The following is a 26,902-nucleotide window of genomic DNA, read 5'->3' on the forward strand; positions in this document are numbered from 1 at the left end:
ATGCCGGTGATCCATGCGGAGGGTACGCTTTCCTGAAGGTAGTGGCGACGAACGGCGATGATATTTTTCTGAATAGTGAACCTTTATTAGTTACGAAACGCCCCCTTTTCAACAGGCTTGTTTTATTAATTACTTCATGTCACAAAGTTAATTTATCCAGGCAAAACTTTATTCAAGGAAATAGTTTCACGAAATGAACGAGAGTAAAATATAAGTCAGCACAAATATAAGGCATACAACAATGAGTCATGTTATGGATCATGTTATGGGCCATGTCGGATTATAATGGCATACCTTGATGCAAAACAGTCTATCGTTTCTTCCACCGCGAGTCCCTTTATTTAATGTAATGTATTACTCATTACCCGTTCCATTTGACACTCTCTCTTTTTATCTCCCTTCCCCTTTCTCTTGTTAGAAGGAGGGTAAATAATTAAGCACTCAAAATCTGCACCACCAATCTTCAGAAAAACATAAGTCAACGAACCAGTGGGCTGATCCTTTGAATCCAAAAACCTTTGAATCTCATTAATTGACAAAAAGAATTAAAATGGAGCCATGAAGTGCATTTAAGCTACTTGTAGTGTCACTACATACATAATCAGCTGCACGCGCGAAGCTGTTGAACAAAAGGATAGTTCACTACGGGAGACCGTTTGTTTACATAAGTACTCTAAGGGGGCGTGGCTACCCAGGCGACCAGGGGATTAGGCTAGTTACTATATGCCGTCAACAATCGTTTAGCGACCCTATCATTATACACTCTTTCTATTGTATTTTCCACCACATTAATCGCAGTGTAATCTTCAAATGGTCCACGGGGTAAATGAACACATTCTTAATCCTAGTACGGTATGCATCCTTTCTTGAGTGATCTAAAACAAGTTGCTAGTGTACCATGTTTCTCGCTGTAGCAAAATATGTTCGACATGGTGTTTCTTAACGGCAGCCGGAGACACAGTAATTGTATAGGCATGCTTTAAGCTTGTTCGAGAGATAATAACAGTCGGGTTTAACAATAGATAGCGAGCTATAGTAAGACCCCCTCCTCTTTAACTGATGATTTACACTTTTAATTGACCGTACTTTCGTATATTGTATGATCATACAGCCAGACTTCCCCCTGTTGCACGTTGTAGTTGGATTGTCATTGCGCCTATGTCAATGCACCTCATTTAATTTCAATATTATAATATAAGCATAATATAAGTAATATGTTATTTCCTTATTCCTCTTTCATTATCATTCATGTTTTATAAATACTTGAACGCTTGAATGCAGATATTTCAAATTAAAACGTAAGTACATAAATAAATTATATATTTATAAATTAATGCAATAGGAATTTTTTGAGACAGATTGATGCTGACGCTCATGCATTTCAACCAAACAAACAATAATTAGTGCAATTTTTGACTGCGGAAATTTCATATAGGATGTTAGCAACACTAAAAACCAGCTGCGCGTGCCAAACTAGTGAACAAAAGGACAGTTCGCTTCGCGTGGCACGCCTTAGCATGGGTTTAGCCTCTTCAAGCTATAATCCTATCGCCGCAACAAACAATAGGGACCTTCTGGCTGATGTATCCTGCTGTTAATTACACCTAGTTACAGCGGATTTTCACGCTCGCGCTGGGCCACAGAAACCGGCGTCATGGGGTTCACTCGTATTAAGTATTGTGTTATTCCACCTAAGCTATTGTGTTTGTGCGTTCGAATTTTGAAGGGATTTACACGGCCCTCCATTGTTTGTCCGCCCCCTTCTATTCTCAAGATAGGGATTAAAACATTTCGAACGTTGTTACACCGGTGTACAACGGAAACAAAATTATTCCGACCACTGGTACCTGTCCATACACCAGATAAAGCTGGGTACGTTTTTGTTGACTTCTTTGATTTTAAAACAAATATAATGCGTCTGTTTCACAAATATTCATAGCCGAGTCCGAAAGCATTGGTATAGTCTTTTATTACTAAGAAAAAAGTGCAGTCAAGGCTAGGACACTTAGGTGAAGTCAAGTTGTACAGCGTAACATATTTAAACTGAGAAATAAAACATTTAATTGTTCTGTGCTTTAGCAACCTTTTTATTTCTCGCGCTATGCACGCTTCAAACGGATTTCTTATACAAGCACTTGGTATGTCACTATCACATACCAATGTCTTGCTGTTCACAGCAGAAGTTTACAGAGACCCCTGTGGCGCGCGGTGCCTGTCATGAGCACTTCTTATATCCGCAAAATATGAAAATGACTAATGTGAATACTTTACATCAGTTTATCAGGAATATTTTGTCTGATAAGGTGAAAACGCTGTTATATGTTTTAATGTATTAAGACACAGCAATAGTGTCAATTTTATTTCTAGCATTAATTTAACATACATGTTAATAACAACTGGTTGAATTAAAACATTCACTGGGCATGTGAATCATTATGAAGAAGTCTGTTTGTTATAAGCTTGGGGAATTTCCGATGAAAGATCATAATGCCAGAATACAATATAATGCATCCATAAGGTTTCGTGTTACGAACGCCACAGGGTTATTCTACTGTGCATGTGTTGACTTATGACCTTCTCCTTTTTGACCAGGCAACTTATGGATTATGCACATTTCATACAGTGGATATATATTTATTTCAATATGGTTTTATAATGACATTGAGGCTGACTTTCGAACTTGACCTGCATTTTCTTAATACTCATCATTATTTAAGTGTACTTATCGTGTTATCGCTGAAAGTGCAAGATGACGATGACAACAACAACAGCAATGTCAACAGAGGCAGGTGACCGCTATATGACTAAATCTATACATAAAACTGAACTGTAAAGTAAAATCAATACATTTAACTCACTTGGCACACTGTTTCTTTTTTTCATAATCCGTTGCTTTGCAGCATTTTCTATATTGTAATTATCCTTCCTGCATTTTGCATCATATTCAGATTTGTTATCTGCAAAAATACGGGGAAACATTGAAATAGGTTTCTCATTTACTTTTTTTAAATAATTGCAGTTCATATTGAAATTGATCAATGTTTTGCCATGCATGTTTCACACAATTTATATTTGCTAAGAGCAGACACTGCGTTGTTAACTTTACCATGTCAAACATATGTTTTAGACATACAGTGTTTTTATTTATTTTGACATAAAACTCACTCACGTATTTAATCTATAGCTCAATCCACACGTTTTGCAAGAGAAATTTATTCCTTATTGGCCTTTTTTTTTTTTTTTTTTTTTTTGTCACAAAGCTTGGGTGATAAAGTGAACTGCAAAAGTACTTGTTGGTGATCATGGCATGTATTACCTTTGATGTTTTTCTTATCTGTAAAACTATTTTGGGCGTTTACGTATGATATCAAGAGGTCTCGTTCCTGCGGTTTTGTTTCAGTAACAAATCTGTCATATGTTCCCTTTTCCAGGCCCATATCTGAAAAAGACACACAAAGCGGTATATAGGTGCTTGTGAGCCACATACACACCAATGATATTTAATTCAAGGTACATGTATATCCAAGAGAAAACTAATCAACATCACTTAATTCATTTTAATACTCACCCTCAGACTTGTAGTGGGGCTTTTTTAATTCTTTGATGTTATGCCCCTCGTGCACAACATAGTTGACTGGTTCCTCGTATTTCAAAAGGGTCCTGAAAGACATGGGCATGACATATGTGTCAGTAAAACACACAAACGAAAAGAAATTGAAAGCCAGCTACTGGAATGATGAAATGTAATTTATCATAATCAACTCTTGAAAAAATACTGCCTGTCATCTATGGTTCTTGATTTGCAAACGATATTTATACGTTCTTCTACAGGCAATAATTCGACAGAGTTTAAATCAAATATACCCAAACAGGGGTTCCTGGGTTGGAGAAGGCACCTGCTGTGGTGATTTAGTACCAACGCCCAGGACGTCACGTGTGCTTACATTAGTCCTCAACCTTCCGCCTGCTTCTTCGGAGCCTGGAAAATAATCACAATATTCATAAATGAGTATTGAAAAAATATATTCGATGTCGGGGTATATTCTTATTCGGATGAGAGTATTTTGGGTAAAATTAAATTGTTTTTGTTATATAAAACTTACTAATCTGCCACTAAAAATCACATTAAATTATACACACATGACGTTCTGGCCGTCGTTGGAGGGCCAAAAGAGGCATGGTTATCGTCAGGATGGTCGTAGGATATTTTGGCGTCGCTTTGGACACCATCGTCACTAATTAATCTTGAAAATAATCAAAACAAAAGCACATGGGACGCACTTTAGGTTGGTGGCTCAAGGGAAGCAGAAAGGAGGCACAGGCACCATTTTGTTTGCAGAATGGATGCTTAATGATCGGCAGTGGCCTACAAATTATAGATGTCTTTTTCTAATTTCAAACTGCTGTAATTTGTGTCTAAATTCTTGCACTGAACACTTTAAAAGTTAGTTATATACCACCCAACCCCTATCACATTTATGTACATTACGACAACGTTGCCCGCAGGTTTAATTTTACTTTTGCGTGAAAGGTAGGCAACCGACCATCTTGCAAATTAAGGATATGATCGAGTAGTAGAACATAATCCTACATGGATTGTCCTTTGGCATACCCCAACACCACTTATGTTTGAGAGGAAGTGTATCTTTACCAAACAGCTACAAAAAAGGGACTTTTGACCCGCTGGATTGTGAGAAGGTAGGGTTGTGTCCTGAAAAGGAGTCGTAGGGTTAAACAACGCCATAACCACACAACCACATAGGCAAATTTGACTGGGAAAGGCACACTGAGCAAAACTACACCCCAAAAACATTTCTTAGAAACGTTTCGTTTGTAGAAAACATTTCGTGGCATAAATGTTTAGAAAACAACTGATAAGAAGTATTATCATATTTCTACCCCTTGTCAACAGAAAGCATTCTACTTAATTCATAATATTGGGCTTATCTTCTATAGCTGGTATCGGTTAACTGAAACTGTAGCGCAGAGCAATGCGTCCAAGTAATAGAAAGAAACTCAGGGAATACTGTCGAAAATATATTTGGGGACCAGGACCACCCGTTTACGTTTGAATATGATAATGCTTCTCCACGTATAACCAATGCTAGCGTAGGCTGGTCATCCAAGTCAGAATCAGAGACACGTAAGTCCAACTGAATCCCTAGATCAGTACACCTTAGTACTTGAAGGATAATGGATGAATGAGGTTCACAAAAATGATTACATATTATTTGTGCGCACTGTGTGAAACATCACTCCATATATGTTACTAAACTTGTTGAGCCCACGCACGTGTCAGGTTCCACTTTTAATCCGGAGAATTATGTTTTTAATATCCTGACCTTATTCTTTGTCAGTAAGATTTTGTAAATTAATGTCTGAAAAAAGCAAAATAAATACGGTTTATACCATGATTTCACATGTCTGTATCACTTTACGCATTGCATTAGGGCGGACTTTTTTGGCTAGGGGAGTGCACAGCAAAATTCGAACGCTGTTCTAAATTCTTGTGACCGTTGTTACAGAATTCCATATATGCATACGGCTTGAACCTTTCAGTGCTAACCGAAGTAGAGTCGCTTTACGAATGCGGTGGTTAAGTTTTCTTATCATCCATACAGTGCGGTGAGACAGGAATGATAGTCCTAGGAATGGAAGACAGGGGTCCCATATGATTACTGAAGGTTATCGGAGCATTGGGGTATATGGGACGAATGTTACCTGTACAAAGTGATGGGAAGCGTAAGTCGGTTATTAGCGGACTATCATTTCTGTGACACATTATTGTTCAAACTTGTTCGGTGAAGTTTAGGGAACAAACAAACTTATCTCACCTGTCCCATTGTCTGTGTTCTTCATTCTTCGTTTTCTAATATTTTCTACATCACAAATATCTTTCCTGACCTGTGCGTTATATTCATCTGCAAATAAAATGGTGACCGATGAAATATTATTTCTATGGTACCTAGTTTTCAGACAATCACATCTCATCTTCAAAAGCCCAAATCTTCAAAAGCCCATAGCCGTCTACCGTATTTTACATTTTTTTAAAGATACTCCAAAGAATCAGATCTGGATAAATGGCATTCTCACTGTCAATGTCATTTAAATGGGTTTATTCTTGAATAATTTTATTCCTTCACCTGATCATTATGACAAGGGAATATTTAATAAAGTCTTTATTTATTTTACTTTATTTACTCAACGTAGATTTGAGGTTAAATGTATCTTTCCCATGCCCCACATGCAACGAAAGCTTATAACCGGGAACAATATGAAACAGAGAAAAATATATATTGTATGAAATAGAAGTAATTTTATCCAATCCTACCGTATCGATAGTCCATAAAGTTTGGCTGTAAAATTAACTTAGATATTAACATTCTATGCTAATTCTATATTCTATATTTCTCTTTCTATATTTGCAAGTGTTATATGTTTGGAGTGTTATAAACCTCAAACACTCCAAAGTAATAATAATAATAAGAAGAAGAAGAAAATGAAGAAGAAGAAGAAGAAGAAGGAGGAGGAAGAGGCCAAGAGCAGAAGGAGGAAGAGGCCTGGTTTAATTAGAACTGTCCTTCAAAATGACAACCATAGGCCTGGACACTACCTGACATCAACAGAAGACCCACTCCTCCAACTAGTGAAACATCATGAGAAGAGAAAAAAGCTCTACTCGATCAAAAAGGAAGCCTCAAAATTCAAGCAGAAGCTGAAAATCCCAGAAATACCACCAACCGAGAATGAAGCGACAACAAAGTATGCCCGCAGAGTCAAACAGAAAGCAAAACAACATGACCAGCTACAAATGCGGAAGACCCGGGAAGAAAAGCCAATACATTGGAAGTACCCAAAAAGGACCAAAGAGCCAGATGTAGACCAAGAAAAGACCAACAAATAGCTCAAGACAAACGGACTAAAAGCTGAGACAGAAGGCCTGCTAATTGCTGCACAAGACCAGAGTCCCTGTCTCGAAATAACGGGTCCCGGAATCTATTTTCTGAAATATAGAGTCCCCCTAGACATTCTATTTTAGTACGGAAAGTCCTAGGACCCTACGTTTTAATACTGACAGTCCGCATTGAGGAGTAAAAATTAAAAATAGTATCCTTATAACATGCAATTTGAATATGATTTTGAACATGATGAAGAAAGATATGGAGTGAAAAACTATAAAGATTAAAGGTTAAATAAGCATGATTACCCTCCGTAAAAAATTAAAGCGTACTATAAAATTGTACTGTTGGTATTTCATAAACTTTGATAGTGTACCTTTCGTGTACCTCCGATTTATTACTCTTATTTTTCACTTATAATTAACTAAAAAGTAAAATATTTAACCTATTGTTAACTCATTGTGTGTCATTCCGCAGAAAGATGTTTTATACACACTGTTCTTTACATTTCATTTCTTTTTCATTTGAGGTTTTTCAAAGATGTTCCATTGCCTTGTGATCGTTTGGTCTATGACCCCTATACGAGTGACTTATTTGACTACCACTCATAAATATGTGTAAGCTAGTCATACACAATGCAGCGATGCTTTGCTGTGCAAAACGTTTCTTAAGTGTGTGACAGCTAGCGTTATACAGTGCATCAGTGTTAAGCTGTGCAAAATATGTTTTCTTGAAAAGGACAGAATTAATTTATTATTAAAGTGTCATTGAAAATATACTCATTTAATTTTGTTTTACAGTTTAAATAACTTATATTCAAATAAAAAAAATGACCTTTATATCAATGGAATCAACCCAAAAAGAATGTATTTCATGATTCTCAAGGTATAAATGGCTAGCTGCTCGCGATGCCCTACACTGTCACCATGGATTTTCAAGCAATACGGCTTTATTTACAAAATGCCAGGTGTACCATGAACATTTGACTCCCCTAAAATATGACTCCCCTTAATAGAAATCTGACTCCCCAGTCAAAATTTCATAATGAAAATCAGACTCCCCCGAGATAAATTTTGACCCGCACCCCCACAAAACTCAATATTTGTTATTTTATTTGAGTATAAGACTTTTATCTTGAAGTATGCATAACGGAGGATATATTGACACTTTGTTAGTGCAGGTGTAAATTTTTCATGAAAACAAAATTAAAAATATGTATTTTACCACCCAATGACTCCCTATGAAAAAGCTATATTCATTTGATATTTGGTGATCATTTCAACATTTTTCCTTTTAGTATACTTTATGAATAATATATTGGAAATATTTGAAAGTTCAATGTTAAAATATTTGGTGGAAAAAATCAGGAAAATATTCATTTTCATTTGTAACCAAGGGGAATCAAAATCCCACTGGCACAAGATTGCAGAGTTATTATCTTTTTTCATTAAATTATCCCCACTTTTCATTCAGTTTTTGAAAAAAAAATAATGGGAAAACAACAGCAAGTGTTTTGTTGGATTTGCTATAAATATAAAGAATTCAATAAAATATTTTCCTGATTTTTTAAAATTGCATTCATAAGCTAAATAGAGCAAATCAAAGTATGTGAAATGCCAACAATACTTATTTATAGTACGTTTTAAGTGTGTGTCCACGAGAAAACCAAACCAAATGTAGAAAATGCGGCAAGGTGGGGGTGAACGGATTTACATCATATTTGGTGTGTTTGAACCTTTATATGAACAATATCTGAGGCTGCAATATTTCCTGAAAAAAATCCCTACTTACAGAGATATGGCCAGTGACAATTCGGGGGGTTTATCAACCAAAAATTCTTCTGAAAAACAGGGTTATATTGATTGGCCTTAAAGTTTATACAGGTGTCACCAAATGATTTAGTTTGGTGATATATTATAACCTAAAGATAGGGGATTAAAATGATATACACTTTTTCCACTCTCTTTGTTTCCATGGTAACAAACCAAGCGTTTTTCTCAGGCCTACAAACCACATGCTTTGAACACCCCCCGTCTATTTTTGACAATATCTTCATCTTCACAGGTCTTTGGGGTAAAGCGTGTTCAGGACTAACAGATAACTCATTAATCTATTTATACATGAAATCAAAACTTACTGCTGTTCTACAACTTGTCCGTTGTAACAGATAGAACATGACCTAATTTCTTCATTTTTCGTAAATATATCCGAACACGTATATCGGTGCACTGAACTTCAGCCATCTCTTTCAAGTCAACGAATGGTTTAAAACACTGTTAGTTGCACTTTTTATTTTCATTTTACCTATTCTAATTTTTTTCTGGTTAAAACAAGCATCTAACACATTTTAAAACCATGTGAAACTAATGTACTAACGTCAGAACAACACAACGTCATTATCCAACATGGCGGAAATCGCAGACTGTTTGTTTACAAATCTTCCTCAACGAAGTCGTATATCATGTGGTTTATACTCTGTCTACAGATATAAAAAAACATGTAGTGTATTGAAAAATTGCAACAGAGATATTAACAGTCATCTTCGTCGCGTTTACGTGAAGCAAAACAGCGTGAGTTACGAAAGCACACTGATTCTTGTCAGGTGTGAATTCTTTTGTATCCGATGACAGCAATTGGACTTTTTCAAGTATCTTTGGGAGAATAAATGGGTTACACCATGTGACCAGCACTGGGATATGGGCTTGGTTTGTGCTGGAAACCATCCACACGGGAAAACGAGCCTATAACGAAATATGTCATGGGATTAACTTGCAGATGTCAGTGTAGACAAAAAGCCATTTGAATATACTGATGCCACTTGGTTCAGGTAAGAAACGGGTTTGTTTCTATTTTAATACAGGCTAAAATCCAGAAAAAAGTTCACTCAGAAAAATGATCTAGGTGTAATTTTTTAATGGTAAACGCTCCATTTTTTTAAAAAGAAAAATGCCCCCTTTCAAATAATGAAATTGCAGCCTAAGGACCTGTGATAATTTTATCTTTTAAGCTATATTTGTGTGGGTATTTATGTAGGTTTAATGGTACTTGGGTAAAATAAATTTAAGGGTAACAATTGGAATTAGATTGGAGCTAGGGCTGGTCTTGGCAAAATTGCTAGGATCATCATAATTAATATTCGAAACCATGCCTTACTTATAAAACATGGACAAATGGGATAATAATTTATTTTTCATCAATGTATCAATTAACTTTCAGATAAGTGTTTTCATGTGTCTATAGTAAGCTATATTTATATTTCAGGCATATTTGAGAAGTGTTATTTGACACACAGTGATCTTATGGTCAGCAAAAGAGTCCAAAGTCTTGCAGAAACTGAAACTAGCGTGGAAATGATGGCTGTTGTAAAAAGGCATGTATGTAAATGAAAGCCACAATATAACAAATGCTGAGGAGATGCATGAGGCCCTAGTTTCTGCAGTTGGAGCCATTTTCTACATCCAGCTAGACAGACATCTTCCAAACCTGCGTGGACTGGAGTGTCCAATTACAACAATTTAGCTTTCTTGATTCCTACAACATGAGAAAAGGTGTCTTCCTTCCTTGAGCAGTTTTAACATGAGTGATACTGATGTTAAAGTTAATTTGGGTTTTTCTGAGGCAAATATGCCAACTGGGACTATACCAAGCAAGATCACAAACAGGGAAATTTTTTCTTGTCCAGAGAAGTTAACTCTGAAATCTTTTGCTACTAAGACTGAAGAGTATTTGTAAGGTCCTTTTTTAGACCACAGTTATGAAATGTGCCAAAAAAAAAAAACAGCTTTTGATCAAATTAAAGTCTAGTGGGCCAACAATCTGACTAAAGAAAAACTTAAAGCACATCAGCTGTGAGAGAACTCCACCCTCTTGAATATCTCACTGAGTTACACAATGGATGAGCTTTAAAGTCATCTAAACCTTTGAAACTATATTCAAATAAAGTAAAGGAGTTTTTACTGAAGGAGTTTAGAAGGGCACAAGAAACAGGCCAGCAGAACCTAGCATTTGTGAGCATGAAGATGAGATTGAAATGTCAGTAAGGAGGGTTACAGACTATTCAGGAAGAAAAAATCGGCAGTTATTTTTGAATGTATTAAAAACTTTGATGTTATGAGCTGTAATGTTTGATACAAAACTGCAAAGGTGTTTCATAACACCAGGATATATTTTGCGGTTGTGTTAGTTTTGCTTTTTGAATAGAAAATTATCTTGTTTTGCTACATTATGATATAGTTTGTAATGATCACAACTAATGTTGCACTGCTTTGCATGTATTGCTATATTATAATTCTGTGATTTTTTTTTTCTTTGTAATTATTCATCTGAGACAACAATAAACTAAATTGAATAATTTTTTAGTTACTGTATGCTCATAAATAGTCACCAAAAAGTGGTGTGGATGATTAAAAAAAAACTCTTGATAATTGAAAAGATTTGTTCTGACTTTGCTATCATAAATACTTTGGCATATCCTGATCTCTATATGATAAATATTGCACCAAAAAGAAATCGCTACTGAACTAAGATTTTAATTTGTATTCACCAAATTGATGATATTAAAAAATATATATATATATTAAAATTATCTTGTAAACTCTCAAGTTAATTGCCAGTTCCATCCAAAGTAACAGAATCTATGATTTATTTCCTCTAAATTTTTTGTCCATATAAATTAAGAAGTCCATATATGGCAATTTACAAATATGAAGCCCAGTGACCTTGACCTACTGACCTGATATTCATTAGTACACATCCACTTTCCATGTTCACCAGCCCTATTAATTTAGTAACATCATTGTAGAGCAAAATGGTTTAATAAATTAATCAAACCTATCGTCTACATAGACTTGAATGAATCCACCATGATTTTTTGCCTTAAAAATGGCCAACTTTGGAGGTATTTTTCAGTACCTGTTTTAATACAGCAGTAACTTTTGAAACTTGATTTGGAATGACCCATATCTGCCTAAAATATTCATGCAGTTTTATAGCTGTAAACCTTGTGAAGATGGAGATATATGCAATTAAAGATGGTAGTATCAAAATTGGACTTTGGGGGGAGGGGTGTTATAAATGGGTGTGGCTCGCCCAAGCAGGGTCTTATCTGAATTCTACATATATCTGTGGCAAGCCAAATGATTGTTTTCAATGATTGTAAGGTCTAATATTTTTTAGTTTTCTCCATTTTTGTTTAATTTACACAAAATATATCATTATTTTTCCAAGGTAAAAATGGAGTCTCAAAGAGGCTACATAAGCTATGACTTATAATAGGCTATAATTCTCTGAAGAAAGGATATTTTTGGGATTCCTTCCTAACTCATGAATAACTTCCTAATATGCCTCCATACAACAAATTTGGTTGAAATCCGCTGACCCCCACCTTGCCACCCTGGGCTGGTTCTCTCGTGGACAAGCTCTTAAATTTTATGATGAATGGGACAATATCCCACAAAACAGAATTGCTACATGTGTTGAAGGCTTGGCGCGCCGTCTACAGGAGATAATTGCGGTACGCGGTAAACGCACACGCTATTAGGCACGTGACCTTTAACGACATCCTAATGCCAACTGTGTGTAAATTTGGTGACATTTGATGGCGTCTTTTTAATTTTAAAATAGACATTTCTTTATATCTGTGGAAATCACAGTGAAACATTGGATTTTAGGGGGTTCCTGTTATAAATTTGACTAAATGGTATAAAATGTGCATATTTTCGCCACTATTTTGTATTTTCTGAACCATTAATCATGTTAGACAAAGTATCTGGAATAAAAGGCACCGTTTTTAACAATTTATACCTGTGAGGTGATCATTTGTAAATATAAGTACATGGAAATGGGGGTGGGACAACCTTTTTGACCAATGTTGTATTGTAGATAATAAAATTAATCATTATGCACTTTTGAATCCCAATTGATAAAAAAGTCCAATTTTGTGCACTGCCTTTGCAAGTACATCTAGAAAAGCACTCCGAGAGCGCAGATCTCCGCCAAGGCAGCGATTTTTGATTATTATTCATTATTGATTGATTGTTCGGATCACCACCAAAAACTAATCATTTCTAACTTAACACATTTCTGACCTACCCTGAAAATTTCATCAAAATCGGACCAAAACTGTTTGAGTTATGATGATGACAAACAGACATACAGAAAGACAGGGGTGAAAACATAACCTCCTTGGCGGAGGTAATGAAAGGAAAACTTTGTAAATTATTTTGTAACTTACAAGAATGAGCCTGAGTACAAACATATATTAGATTTTTTTGTGAATTTTTCATTTTTATTTTACTCATACAGCACTTCAAATGTGTGGATATGAACTCTCAAAAGCTTCAAGTCTAATGCTAGCTACATATCCCTAATGTCCAAGTTTCCTGCATTGCATGATAAGAATTTGGTGCTGGATTTGCAGCTCAGCATAAGGCATTACTGCATTAAAATTTACAAAAAAAAAAAAAAAAAAAAAAAAAAAATCTTTCGGTAATTTTTCACATCATGGTATATTGGAACTGAAGCATCATTCAAGTTGCCGATCTTTTTACATGCGTGCTTCCTTAACATTTTGTAGGGCATGATTAAAATAAGTTAACTTTCTGTTGAGTATTATGATTTATTGCATCGAAATTGGCGATGGAAGCTATTCTGTGCATCATTATTTGCAACTACAATTTATACGAAGTATCGTCAACTCATGCCTACCCTCTGGTCCTGTTGTGTTTCCTGGCACAGAAAGACTTTGTGTTTCTGGGACAGCAAGAGTTATGCCTGGCACTTCGTTGGTGATGTTCTCACTTCCCTGTCTGATGTTGGGCAGGCAGTTGGAAAGTTTTTCCTGCATTTGTTGGTCACCTAAAATAAATGTTGTATGAAAACAGTTACCGTTATTTCATTCACGTAACAATCCAAAGGTTTTGTTGGCTTTAAAGAAGTGAGAAGGCCATACTGCCTTGAAAATTTTGCTATAAATCAATTACTTTAGAAAACAAAATCATGCAGCCCGTTATGTTGTGTCTATTTTCATGTTTGATGGGCTTATTTGACACAATATATATATATATATATATATATATATATATATGTAACATTGGTCAAAAGGTTGTCCCACCTCCATTTGCATGTACTTTTACTTACACATGATCACCTCACAGTTGTCAATTGTTAAAAAGAGTGTTTTTTTTTATTCCAGATACCATGTCAAACGCGATTAATAGTTCAAAAAATACAAAATTGTAGTGAAAATATACACGTTTTATACCATTCAGTCAAATTTATAACATGTATCCTCTTAAATCCAATGTTCCACTGTGATTTTTACAGATGTAAAGAAATGCCTATTAAATTAAAAAGAGGTCATCAAATGTCACCAAATTTACACACAATTAGTATGAGGGTGTGTTCGTTAAAAGTCACGTACCTTACAGCGTGTGCGTTGACCGCGTACTGCAATTTTCTCCTGTAAACGGCGCGACAAGCCTTCAACACGGTAGCAATTCTGTTTTGTGGTATATTGTCCCATTCTTCTTAAAGAGCCTGGCGCAATTTGTCCAGATTATTTGGAAATGGATTCTCCTCTGTATTGCACACTTCAATTCATGTCACTGTTGGTTAGTAAGGTTAATATCAGGGCTCAAAGATGGTCGTTCCATCCTTAAAGCATTGTGTTTTTGCAACAAATCACTTGCCAGACGAGAGGTGTGCTGTCATAATGAGGCCTGGAGTTAACCCCAAAGTCAGTTCTTGGAGATGGAGCAAGATATCAGCTGAGAATGCTACACTCAGTGATCCCACAGGTAGGCTACCTCAATCACTGGAAGGCAGATGGTTTTACTGCAGAATCAAGTTATTTATTGAATCCCATCGATGGTCAAATGAGGGTTCGTAGACATGTTGAAAAATGCCATTTGGAGATGTGCGTGCAGGATAATATCGCCTGATGTGTTAGATCAGTCCACATTTGGAGAACATTCCAAGCCCATGGTATTAGTACATTGTTCCTTTGGAACAAAACGTAACTGGGGCATTTTACTGCAACATTCTCAACAAATAGCTCACTGCATTTGCAAGAGGTGACTTCAGGGATGCTACCAGCATCATTGTGACAACGCAGTTGCTCACAGCTCTCGTCTGGCAAGCCATTTGTTGCAGAAAGACGGGGCTCTGAGGATGGGACAGCAGTTTTTGAGCCCTGATTCTAATCCTACTGAGCACCTGTGGCATTAATTGGAATGAGCATTACACAGGAAAACCAATCTCCAGATAATCTGGTCCAATTCCGCTACGCTGTTTAAGAAGAATGGGATAATATCCCACAAAACAGAATTGCTACATGTGTTGAAGGCTTGGCGCGCCGTCTACAGGAGATAATTGCAGAACGCGGAAAACGCACACGCTATAAGGCACGTGAGCACACCCTAATGCTAATTGTGTGTAAATTTGGTGACATTTGATGGCGTCTTTTTAATGTTATAGACATTTCTTAACATCTGTGGAAAACACAGTGAAACATTGGATTTGGGGGAGGGGGGGGCTGTTATAAATTTGACTAAATGGTATAAAATGAGCATATTTTCGACACTTGTTTTTATTTTCTGAACCATTAATCATGTTAAACATCGTATCTGGAATAAAAAGCACCGTTTATAACAATTTACATATGTGAGGTGATCATTTGTGAATAAAAGTACGTTGAAATGGGGTTGGGACAACCTTTTTGACCAATGTTGTATATGCTTGCCCTTTTGTTTCGTCTATATGCTATATTTGAATAGAATAGGCTAAGCACACGTTATGATACAGACAGACTTACCTGGTTCCCAATCTAGTATCCAGTCTCCCTGGGGGGAATGGGCAGATGGTACACCCCTAGCATCCCCAGCATGATTCATTGTGCTGCTTCCCGGTGTCGTGGTTCCCGGGATGGCACCCTCAAGTGAGCTATTGACCAGTGACGTGCACTAAAATTATGAAATGAACAAGCATTGGTATACCAATCCCCAGTGTTCCAACTTGCTAACACTAGTGTCTGAGAGAAGAAGGCAGGGACACTTATGACCAAGAAGGACATAGCTGAACGTATAATTTAGAAAAAATTGAAAAAAAGAAAGAAAGAATTAAGAATCAACAGTACTGCTTATCTTTGTTTACAGGAGAAGAATCAATTTAATTCCAACAAGGGGTTGGGACAAATTTTGAGATGCCCATGCACGTCCCTGATAACAGGTCTTTCAATCACCAAAGTTTCAGCTTCACAAGGCTAATGGTCTACGAGGAGTTAACATAAAATACAGAGTGAAAAGATTCTACCACCCCAGGGAACGTCCAACCCCCTGTTGCACTAAAATCCGAAATGTCCAAGCAGTTTCCTAACATGCATTTTATTTCATTTTACAAATAATTTCAAGTGCCTTAGTATAGTAGTCTAGGGGGGAGAAAGCCGAAATGACAATTAGAAAAGAGTTCAGAAAAATTCCAAAATGCCTTTGCACATCCCTGTTAAAAAGTTTATAAATCACCAAATGTTCAACTTCCTTACTCTAATGGCCTGTGAGGAGACAGGTGAAATTAGAACGGAAATCAATTTAAAGAAGAGCAACCCAAAGAACAGAAAGTGTCAAAATTATTTGAAGCTTTGCAGGAAAAATCATTTTTTGTTTCTCTTGATCTTTAATAAGCCCCTAGTGGCCCCAGGTTAGGAGCTGCTCTTTGAAAATAACGCACAGGTACATTTTTTCCTGGGATATATATCGCCAGCGAGAGTGCGTATGATACACTCAAGACATAAGCTACCTGATAGTTTAAGATAGGGCTTTTGTAACTAGTACTTGCATTGTTTATATTAGTTCTGTGAAAACAAACCAGAAGTGGTTTCAGAACAATGGTGCATATACAATTGATACAAAAAATGTGCACATTCAGGTGACGTTAACCTACAATCGAATGGGATTTTCGATCATATTCACTTGGGTCGCTGGCTTACAAAATTGCTGCCTCTTCTTCCACTCTTTATACACTAGACACCCATGTGGCATCAAAGGGGAATGCGTAGTCTCGAGACTTCAGTTCACGCAAAAGCAATAAAGCACGTGCATTATACTTCTACAGCTGTATACGCCCCTGCTAGTACGAATGTGGAAATTTTCCTAGGCAGTCAGCCAGCATTAGTTGGAATAAGCAAACACACCATTATTGATTGTTTTGACGATGAAAAAGTCCCTCGTTGAACAGATGTCGCGGAGGCGTCAAACAAACATTGAGTTGGTCACTGTTTCTTGTGCATGCAGTCGAACTTAAGCGTCAAATCTTATCAAAGCGTCACTGTTACCGGTTTATTAACTTATGTTCTAGGTTGTTTCCGCTATCAGAACTACCCCACTTCAGTAACGTGTGAAAAAAAAATTCCCCATCTTTTAGATAAACATGCCATTGCTGGTAGATCCGGTGTTCGGGGAAATCCCGGGTTTTACAGCTCTAGATCTGACATAATAGTCTGACAATATGGGAATTTCCAACCCTGGACAGCCGGTGTTTGGGGAATTAACGGGTTTTGCAGCTCTAGATCTGACATAATAGTCTGACAGTATGGGAATTTCCAACCCTACACCAAAGAGTGCCGTTTTCTACACAGATAAAGTGGTAAATGTAACACTATTTTAACATAGCTCCTAATAAGGTCAGTGCTGTGTATTAGTGTGCTATGGGACCCTAACCAGTCAATAAACACAGCCCGCACGAAAATGCAGTAGTATCGAAGTAGCAAAAAAGCATTAACGCAGTAGTGGTGTGGAGCATATTTGCAATAGAAATGCAGCATAGCCTACTGCAATTCTACTCCAAAAAGTACATAGGTTTGTACAGAGAGGAGCATTAATGCAGTAGATAAGCCGCATGATAGAAGCGTGTTTCAAATATGCAAATTAGCTCCCAAATCGAAGCAGGTTTGAAGCATGTTTGCAGTATGATTGCAGTAGTCTACTGCGGTTTGCAGTATGATTGCAGTAGTCTACTGCGGTTTGCAGTATGATTGCAGTAGTCGACTGTGGTTTGCAGTATGATTGCAGTAGTCGACTGTGGTTTGCAGTATGATTGCAGTAGTCTACTGCGCTGGAGTATCTACTGCGTTTTCTTGCGGGCTAGGGGACAGGGGTACTGAACCAACCTACAACGTACAACGTATATAGACGACAGCGTGGAATCATGGTTGACTTACCTTGTCTATTCCTTCTCAGCAAATGGCGGACCCGGAAGGTTTAATGAAAAGGGGATTTCCCTCCTGTATTGCTCCCTCACAAATGATACACGTATTATGGGATTACAGGTGTGTATTATAGGTTAACTTCCAAATGCTGACAGTACGTCAATATAATCAGCACTATAGTGTAATCAGATAAGTGATACTATATACAGCTGTCGAGAACAATAGAGGGGATTTTTCTGACAGTAAGTCAATATAATCAGCTGATATCGTGTTATGGTGACGTGACATAAACATCATGAGTCATGTCTATATCTGTTCTGCTGACATTAAGTGCTTTTATTTTAAAAAAAACGTGAGCCGTTTTCGCTTTCTTTTTATGTACTATATGCACGAAACCTCAATAAAAGCTAACTAATAACCAAATGTACTAGTTCCTGCTTTGCTTTTAACAACATGTGATATCAGGATTTGAAATAGGTAATTTTACGTCTGTATGGAATTTTCCAATAGGGCCCAAGAAGGTATAGGGTCCTATAGTGCATATTTATCCCACTCTGGCTCTACGAAATATTCTATCTGGCGTCTTTTAGGAAACACGTGTCCTCTAGGACGTCCGATGTATTTTCTATAGAGTCTCACAGAGTCCTGTAGTACCGTACTAGGATTAAGAATGTGTACATTTACCCCGTGGACCATTTGAAGATTACACTGCGATTAATGCGGTGGAAAATACAATAGAGAGAGTGTATAATGATAGGGTCGCTAAACGATTGTTGACGGCATATAGTAACTAGCCTAATCCCCTGGTCGCCTGGGTAGCCACGCCCCCTTAGAGTACTTATGTAAACAAACGGTCTCCCGTAGCGAACTATCCTTTTGTTCAACAGCTTCGCGCGTGCAGCTGATTATGTATGTAGTGACACTATAGCTAACTGCATATAAATTTGTGCTAGCTGTTATTTGATTCATTCTGCTGTGTTGGATGTTTTGGATCAGCCCACTGGTTCGTTGACTTATGTTTTTCTGAAGATTGGTGGTGCAGATTTTGAGTGCTTAATTATTTACCCTCCTTCTAACAAGAGAAAGGGGAAGGGAGATAAAAAGAGAGAGAGTGTCAAATGAAACGGGTAATGAGTAATACGTTACATTGAATAAAGGGACTCGCGGTGGAAGAAACGATAGACTGTTTTGCATCAAGGTATGCCATTATAATCTGACATGGCCCATAACATGATCCATAACATGACTCATTGTTGTATGCCTTATATTTGTGCCGACTTATATTTTACTCTCGTTCATTTCGTGAAACTATTTCCTTGAATAAAGTTTTGCCTGTATAAATTAACTTTGTGACATGAAGTTATTAATAAAACGCGCCTGTTGAAAAGGGGGCTTTTCGTAACTAATAAAGGTTCACTATTCAGAAAAATATCGTCGCCGTTTGTCGCCGCTACCTTCAGGAAAGCGTACCCTCCGCGTGGATCACCGGCATTTTTGATTATCTGACAAATTAGGGCAATTTACGTTTAAGCTAATAATTCTGAATTTACTAATATTTTGGACTAAATTCGATGTCAGATTCATAGCAATGACGGAGAGCCGCCAGAGTAATTGTTTAATTTTCTAAACTAATCAAACTAGAACGCGTGGCGATAAAATGTGTTGCTAGATCTTGTAAACACTCAGCGAAATGCACCTAGTGACTATATTTAATGTGCCGTCACTTAATTGCTTTCTCGATTTCATTAATTGACGATAGTAATTGCAGGTAACAAGGAAGAGGAAATGCTGAAGACAAAACAACGTCGGGTCTTTCTCCCTAAACACTTTTTATGTTGCTGTCAAAGAAAAAGGAGTCTAGATAGCGATTATTTAAACCACTGCTGCTGCTTTTGCAGGTAGACTTCCTCGTTTATCATTTAAATGCTCCCCTCCCCCAGCAGACCCAACTTGATGCATGTACGTCTCGGTAGCTATAGTACAGATCTTGGTTCAAGTAATGAAAGGTTTAAGCACAAAACGATAATTTGAGGCTATTTTTTCATTCAAGACAAAATAAAGTATCCATGGTGTGTGACAATAGGGACTTTACAAAGCTTAATTTGTCCTTAAATATATATTTCAGTAGCATAGGCGAGCGACGTAATTGTTACCTCAACTTGAGGTATCCTCGATGAAAGCGGAGTACAAAAATTTACTTTTTTTTAATATCGATTACAACATGCTGTACAATGATATTGAGACTAAAGGGTTTAATGGACTTCTTTGCCTTAAAAGCAATTCATTTCAAAATTAAAAGAAACAGTTTTTTCGGGGAGTGCGGGTAGACAGTTTACGTCAGGTGATTCGTTAAAGTCGAGGAATGTTTCACTGTCAAATGTGTAAATCATATATGTCATAAAACACTATAAAATTTTTTTGTTACGATCTGCAACATTTGTTCATTTATATAGCAGGGCGAAGTTAAAGCCAGAGGTAAATAGAACTTAATACCGTAATCCTCCTCGTCCATTTATTTAAATCGTATCAAAACGATTGATACACAATGTTCATTAAATTCATAATTTTGGCGATTTATTAAAACCATATTGGTACATAAAAGTTTAAGATTAGCATAAGTTAAGCAACGACCAGTATGAAGAACAACACCCTTTTTAAATGAGGCAAGACACCCTCTTCACACTGATTATAACCTTGAGAAAGACATTATGCAACTTAAGGTAAAGGAGTTCTTTCATCTCGTGTGTGAATACAACACATTCTTTGTCACTTTTACAAGACAATGTAAAGACAAGACAATACACAATAAAAAGGACATTAGTATAGAAAGCTTACTTCGGGTCAGCCCTTTGCTTGTTCGAATGAAAGAGATAGATATCGCGCCGCGACTCCCTTTATTAAACCTTCGTGTGTTTGTGTAAAAGTGTGAAAGACAGGCAACGGTCTTTAGTCGCTGTTGATATTGTTCGCGATTAATATTGAAGTGTTACTTTTCCTCATGTTCTCTATATTTCTTTTAGGTGGTTGAGACAATGGGATGAGATCGATAAAAGTGAAGGTTAATCTAAACAATTAGATGCGATTTTTGTGAAATGACTTATTAAGTGATGTGCATGTACCTAGCATGTTTAAATTCTTGAATTTCTAATTTGTTAAATCTTTCATACACGGCCTCATATATGTATTACTCTCAGGCCTTCGATATTATTGTGTTACACGGGACTCCTGGAAACCTGAAGCACAGGTCTACGGAGTCTTGTTATCCTTCATGCAGTTTTATGGCTGGGATGAACACTGCGAAGTAGAAACAGGCTTTACTTAGCTTTACTTGATGCACGACAGTTTAAACAAAACCAGTCTGCAAGGCTTGCTTTGATTTGGCGTTAACCTTACACTGGTTTAAAAAGAACAAATATAAATATGTTCGATGGATTAAATGCCGGCTTTGTTATATTTTAACTAAATGCGTTCATTTGCACAGTTACACAGATAATATTTTTAAGTTGTCTGTCGTTCAGCACGCATTATAGGCGAGTAGCTAAATAGTGACGGTGATCAATCCAAGCTCAATCTTGGCAAGTATTGTTTACAAAATAGATCATGTTGAATAAACTTAATTACGCTTTAATAAATAATCAACACATGGTTCGGTTATTGTCACTTGAAAGCTTTCGATCAAAGACGTTCAGTTACGTGTTTCATCGGATGATAGCATCACGCCCTAGGTCTAAGCGAGTTGAATAGAAGCTTTTTATCCAAACATCCTATTCCTAACTACTGAGTTAGGACAAAGGTCTAGTAACATGCACTGTGCAATTACTATTAATGGATCAGACGCATACTTGATTGTTTTTCCTCTGGTGTCGCACGTATGCATCCTTTCTTGAGTGATCTAAAACAAGTCGCTAGTGTACCATGTTTCTCACTGTAGCAAAATACCTGTACGTTCGACATGGTGTTTCTGAACGGCAGCCGGAGACACAGTAATTGTATAGGCATGCTTTAAGCTTGTTCGAGAGACAATAACAGTCGGGTTTAACAATAGATAGCGACCATAGTAAGACCCCCTCCTATTTAACTGATGATTTACACTTTCGTATATTGTATGATCATACAGCCAGACTTCCCCCTGTTGCATGTTGTAGTTGGATTGTCATTGCGCCTATGTCAATGCACCTCATTTAATTTCAATATTATAATATAAGCATAATATAAGTAATATGTTATTTCCTTATTCCTCTTTCATTATCATTCATGTTTTATAAATACTTGAACGCTTGAATGCAGATATTTCAAATTAAAACGTAAGTACATAAATAAATTATACATTTATAAATTAATGCAATAGGAATTTTTTGAGACAGATTGATGCTGACGCTCATGCATTTCAACCAAACAAACAATAATTAGTTCAATTTTTGACTGCGGAAATTTCATATAGGATGAAATAACTGATAACAAATTTAACTAGCAGTTTGTTAGCAACACTAAAAACCAGCTGCGCGTGCCAAACTAGTGAACAAAAGGACAGTTCGCTTCGCGTGGCACGCCTTAGCATGGGTTTAGCCTCTTCAAGCTATAATCCTATCGCCGCAACAAACAATAGGGACCTTCTGGCTGATGTATCCTGCTGTTAATTACACCTAGTTACAGCGGATTGTCACGCTCGCGCTGGGCCATAGAAACCGGCGTCATGGGGTTCACTCGTATTAAGTATTGTGTTATTCCACCTAAGCTATTGTGTTTGTGCGTTCGAATTTTGAAGGGATTTATACGGCCCTCCATTGTTTGTCCGCCCCCTTCTATTCACAAGATAGGGATTAAAACATTTCGAACGTGGTTACACCGGTGTACAACGGAAACAAAATTATTCCGACCACTGTAAGTACCAAGGACGCGGTACAGTGTGATTAGTGATGCTATATACAGCTGTCGAACACAACAGAGGGGATTTTTCTGACAATAAGTCAATATAATCAGCTGATATCGTGTTATGGCGACGTGACATAAACATCATGAGTCATTTTTTCATCTGCTCTCCTGTCATTCATTGCGTGTATTAACCAGTACTTTCATCGGACTTTGCTAAGAAAGACGTTTATTTAGGAAAATTACAGTCTTACATATCGTGCCCACGATGTGAAAGATACAATAAATCTGAATGAACTCGGTAGAAACAAGGTGAGGCCAGTGACCATTTTCGTGTCTTTATTGATATATGAAATTCAATTTCAATTCAATTCAATTTATTTCTGTACTGGTACATAGATTGTCAATATTGTATTGTACAATATGATATACTAATGACGATACAATACAGTTAGTGCATTACCATTTCTCTAGTTGGTATTATGTTGCCTAACCATTTGTGAAGGAAAAAATAATCTTTATATAATGAACATACGTACTAGTAATATTACTCATAAAATATTCTATCTAAGCAATGAGATAAACCTTGGTGTGATTAAAAATTTACCATAAACATACTATAAACATGTTACACAAAAGGATATGTGATATGTTTTAACTTAAAACCACAGTTACATAGCTGTTTACATGGCTGTTTAAGGCCAGTTTGATGGCATAGATAATTACTATTAATGGCAATTACATAAGACAGATAAGTAAATAAGTTACACAGATATAAATATTGTGCCATGTTCAGTCCCACTGCCGAGTCACTTCTCACAACAGTGGGACCATACACTGACATTTTAAGGGATATGCTAAGAGTTACAAAGCAGAGCAACCACTTCATTTCTTTTCTTGAATGATTTGATTATAAAGTTGGAGAGGGACACTAAAGTATCTCTGTTGGCACTGTTAAATACATGGCATAATTGACTGTGTGGTGACCTTGTATCAGCTTTTAGGATTGAGGTTTTACTAAAAAAAGGTGACTCGGTCTGCTGTGTACATTGTGCATTGGAATATAAAATGGTATTCATCTTCAATTACCCCTTGGGTGCACAGGCGACAGATTCTGTCGCACCTTTCAGTTTTTGGCCTGGTGTGCAGCCCAGTTTCGATGTGGAGTTTATGGTCACTAAGACGTAGTTTAGCAAGGGTTGACAAGGTGTCATAATTTGTTATTTTATCAACATAAGTTGCCCTTTCACACTTTTGGTTAAGTATACGGAAGAGAGACAATTTACTGCTGGCTTGAAGTTTGCTATTGCATATTTGGGTAAAGTGGTCAGTTTGTCTTTGTTTGAAAATTGTGGTGAAGTTTTTTGGAGGTGACTGGCAAAGCCACACATCTCCAAGATCAAATGTGATATATGAAATAAAGGGTACCGGAGAAGATCAGCATTGGTCAGAATTGTGCCTGAAGTGTGACGTGTAGTGGTGTTAGAAGCGAAGCTGAGTGGTCATTTTAACCTGGAGGTGAACGGAAGAGAAGACGTGTAGTCAGAGGAAAAAGTTTTCCAACCAACATGGTAAGATAAAACTTTTTCTTTACGCTTTTTGGGCAGAGAATACTTGTAGAAATAATAGATGCATGATATGAAAACGTGACACGGAACTTGAAGGTGCAAGATCGTGCTTAATTTGCGGTCAACTTGTTTTGAAATACATGCTGCATCGACCGCCAGCGCGACAAAGAGCGTAAAGGGAAAATAATTCCTGGGAGTCTATAAATCGTTGTCATGTGGAAATTTGGCATTAATATAATCTGATATGTCCATATCTAATTATTTTTGGGTGTTTTATGGTATGGGCCGCAATTATAACGATGTTATAGAGGTTTTGAAGGACCTTGTGAAAACCAGGAAGTAGTTCGTAACTAACAACTGAATCGTACCGATCTCCGATTGCTGTGCAAAGATGTATCTTTTTTCAATATTTTGACGAATTTTTAGATCTTTATATGTCCATCTGACATGAAATTCCACACATATGATCACACTATTATACATTTTACATCGGGGAAGGCGCTAATCAGTGACAAATGCCAAGACAAAGGTGACATTCTGACAGCCTCTTATCTGAGTTAAAAATCACTGACAACAGAGACTGGCAATCAATTTCCTCAGGCTGGCAATCATTAGCATCTAGAAATTGGTCATGTTATATCTTATCTACCTGTGAGAATCGTTTTACCAACTGAGTATTGCATAATAGCGTCAATTATTAGTACTTAGAGCTAGACTTTATTACCTGTCAACTCACCTGAATTCTCTTTGAAATGTCTTGAAATGTACTAATTTATGTAACTTAAAAGCTTTTAGGGATACATGAGAAAATTTGATTGGAATATAAAATCCGAATAACTTAACTCTAATTATGACAGTGTTTAAACAATTTCATCATTTTTTTTTACACAAAAACATGTAGTAATTGTTTAATATAAATATAACATTTACTATATATTGAATCAACAATAATCAAAACCCATGTATCTTAGAATGACAGCAAAACCATTACGGATGACAGAATACTTTTTCCTGTCACTAAGTATAGCCCCTCGCCACCACCACCCTGAAAATATATTCCTGAAATTACTTCCCTACATCACGCTTGATGTTCACTATCCACTGCTTTTTCAGTTTTTCATCTACTGGAAATGTATGGTGGGACAGCTTTGTTCCATCTTGGGAAAGTGGGCCTACACTGGGGCAAAGAGGCACACGACAGTTCCTGCGACTTTGTAAAATTAAAAGTAGCATAATTAATACTGACCAATTAATAACAAATGAGCCACTGCACAGCAATCAATGTGCAAGTCAAAACCATTTTGACAGGTACAGTATTTAGCTGTAAGATGCCATTAAATACCCGTCGCGTACTTGTGATTTTTAGCTCAGATAAGAGGCTGTCACAATGTCACCTTTGTCTTGGCATTTGTCACTGATTTGTGCCTACCCCAGAGTAAAAGGTGTATTAGTGTGCTCATATGTGTGGAATTTCATGTCAGATGGACATATGAAGATCTAAAAATTCGTCAAAATATTGAAAAAAGATACATCTTTGCACAGCAATCGGAGATCGGTACGATTCAGTTGTTAGTTACGAACTACTTCCTGGTTTTCACAAGGTCCTTCAAGATCTCTATAACATCGTTATAATTGCAGCCCATACCATAAAACACCCAAAAATAATTAGATATGGACATATCAGATTATATTAATGCCAAATTTCCACATGACAACGATTTATAGACTCCCAGGAATTATTTTCCCTTTACGCTCTTTGTCGCGCTGGCGGTCGATGCAGCATGTATTTCAAAACAAGTTGACCGCAAATTAAGCACGATTTTGCACCTTCAAGTTCCGTGTCACCTTTTCATATTATGCATCTATTATTTCTATAAGTATTCTCTGCCCAAAATGCGTAAAAAAAAGAGAGTTATCTTACCATGTTGTTTAGAAAACTTCTTTTTCCTCCGACTACACGTCTTCTCTCCCGTTCACCTCCAGGTTAAAATGACCACTCAGCTTCGCTTCTAACACCACTACACGTCACTTCCGGGCACAATCAGTCTTCTCCGGTACCCTTTATTACGCACCATTAAAATGGCTTTGACTTATACTCAGTTTCTTTTAATCACCTGTTCTGTTCCTTCATCATCTCTGACATAACCCATATCCCATTCATATGCATGCTACACCAATAAAATGAAAATACTAATTTGAGAAAAAAGTATTCACGAAGTAAAAGATTGGACAATTTAAAAAAGGACGCCGTTAACTTTATTTTGTCCTCAATGGTTTGCCTGCAGACGTTACAGTTTTGAAGCCCATCTGCGCATGAGACACACGGCAGCAAGGTGTCTGTACGGCAAAAATAATACGACAGCTTC

At 36.9% G+C, this 26,902-nt stretch overlaps 1 long non-coding RNA gene across 1 annotated transcript; it reads left to right on the forward strand.

Annotated features, from left to right (window-relative positions):
* The first annotated feature begins 8,934 nt into the window (after window positions 1-8,934).
* On the forward strand, window positions 8,935-10,697 carry LOC147760024 (uncharacterized). Its single transcript, XR_015331182.1, has 2 exons — window positions 8,935-9,726; window positions 10,161-10,697. It is a non-coding gene; the product is annotated as an uncharacterized LOC147760024 (long non-coding RNA).
* The last annotated feature ends 16,205 nt before the right edge of the window (window positions 10,698-26,902 follow it).

This window comes from Lingula anatina, chromosome 9 (genome assembly GCF_051362555.1).
Source record: "Lingula anatina isolate TDL-2025a chromosome 9, LinAna3.0, whole genome shotgun sequence".
In the NCBI taxonomy this organism is placed as follows: domain Eukaryota; kingdom Metazoa; phylum Brachiopoda; class Lingulata; order Lingulida; family Lingulidae; genus Lingula; species Lingula anatina.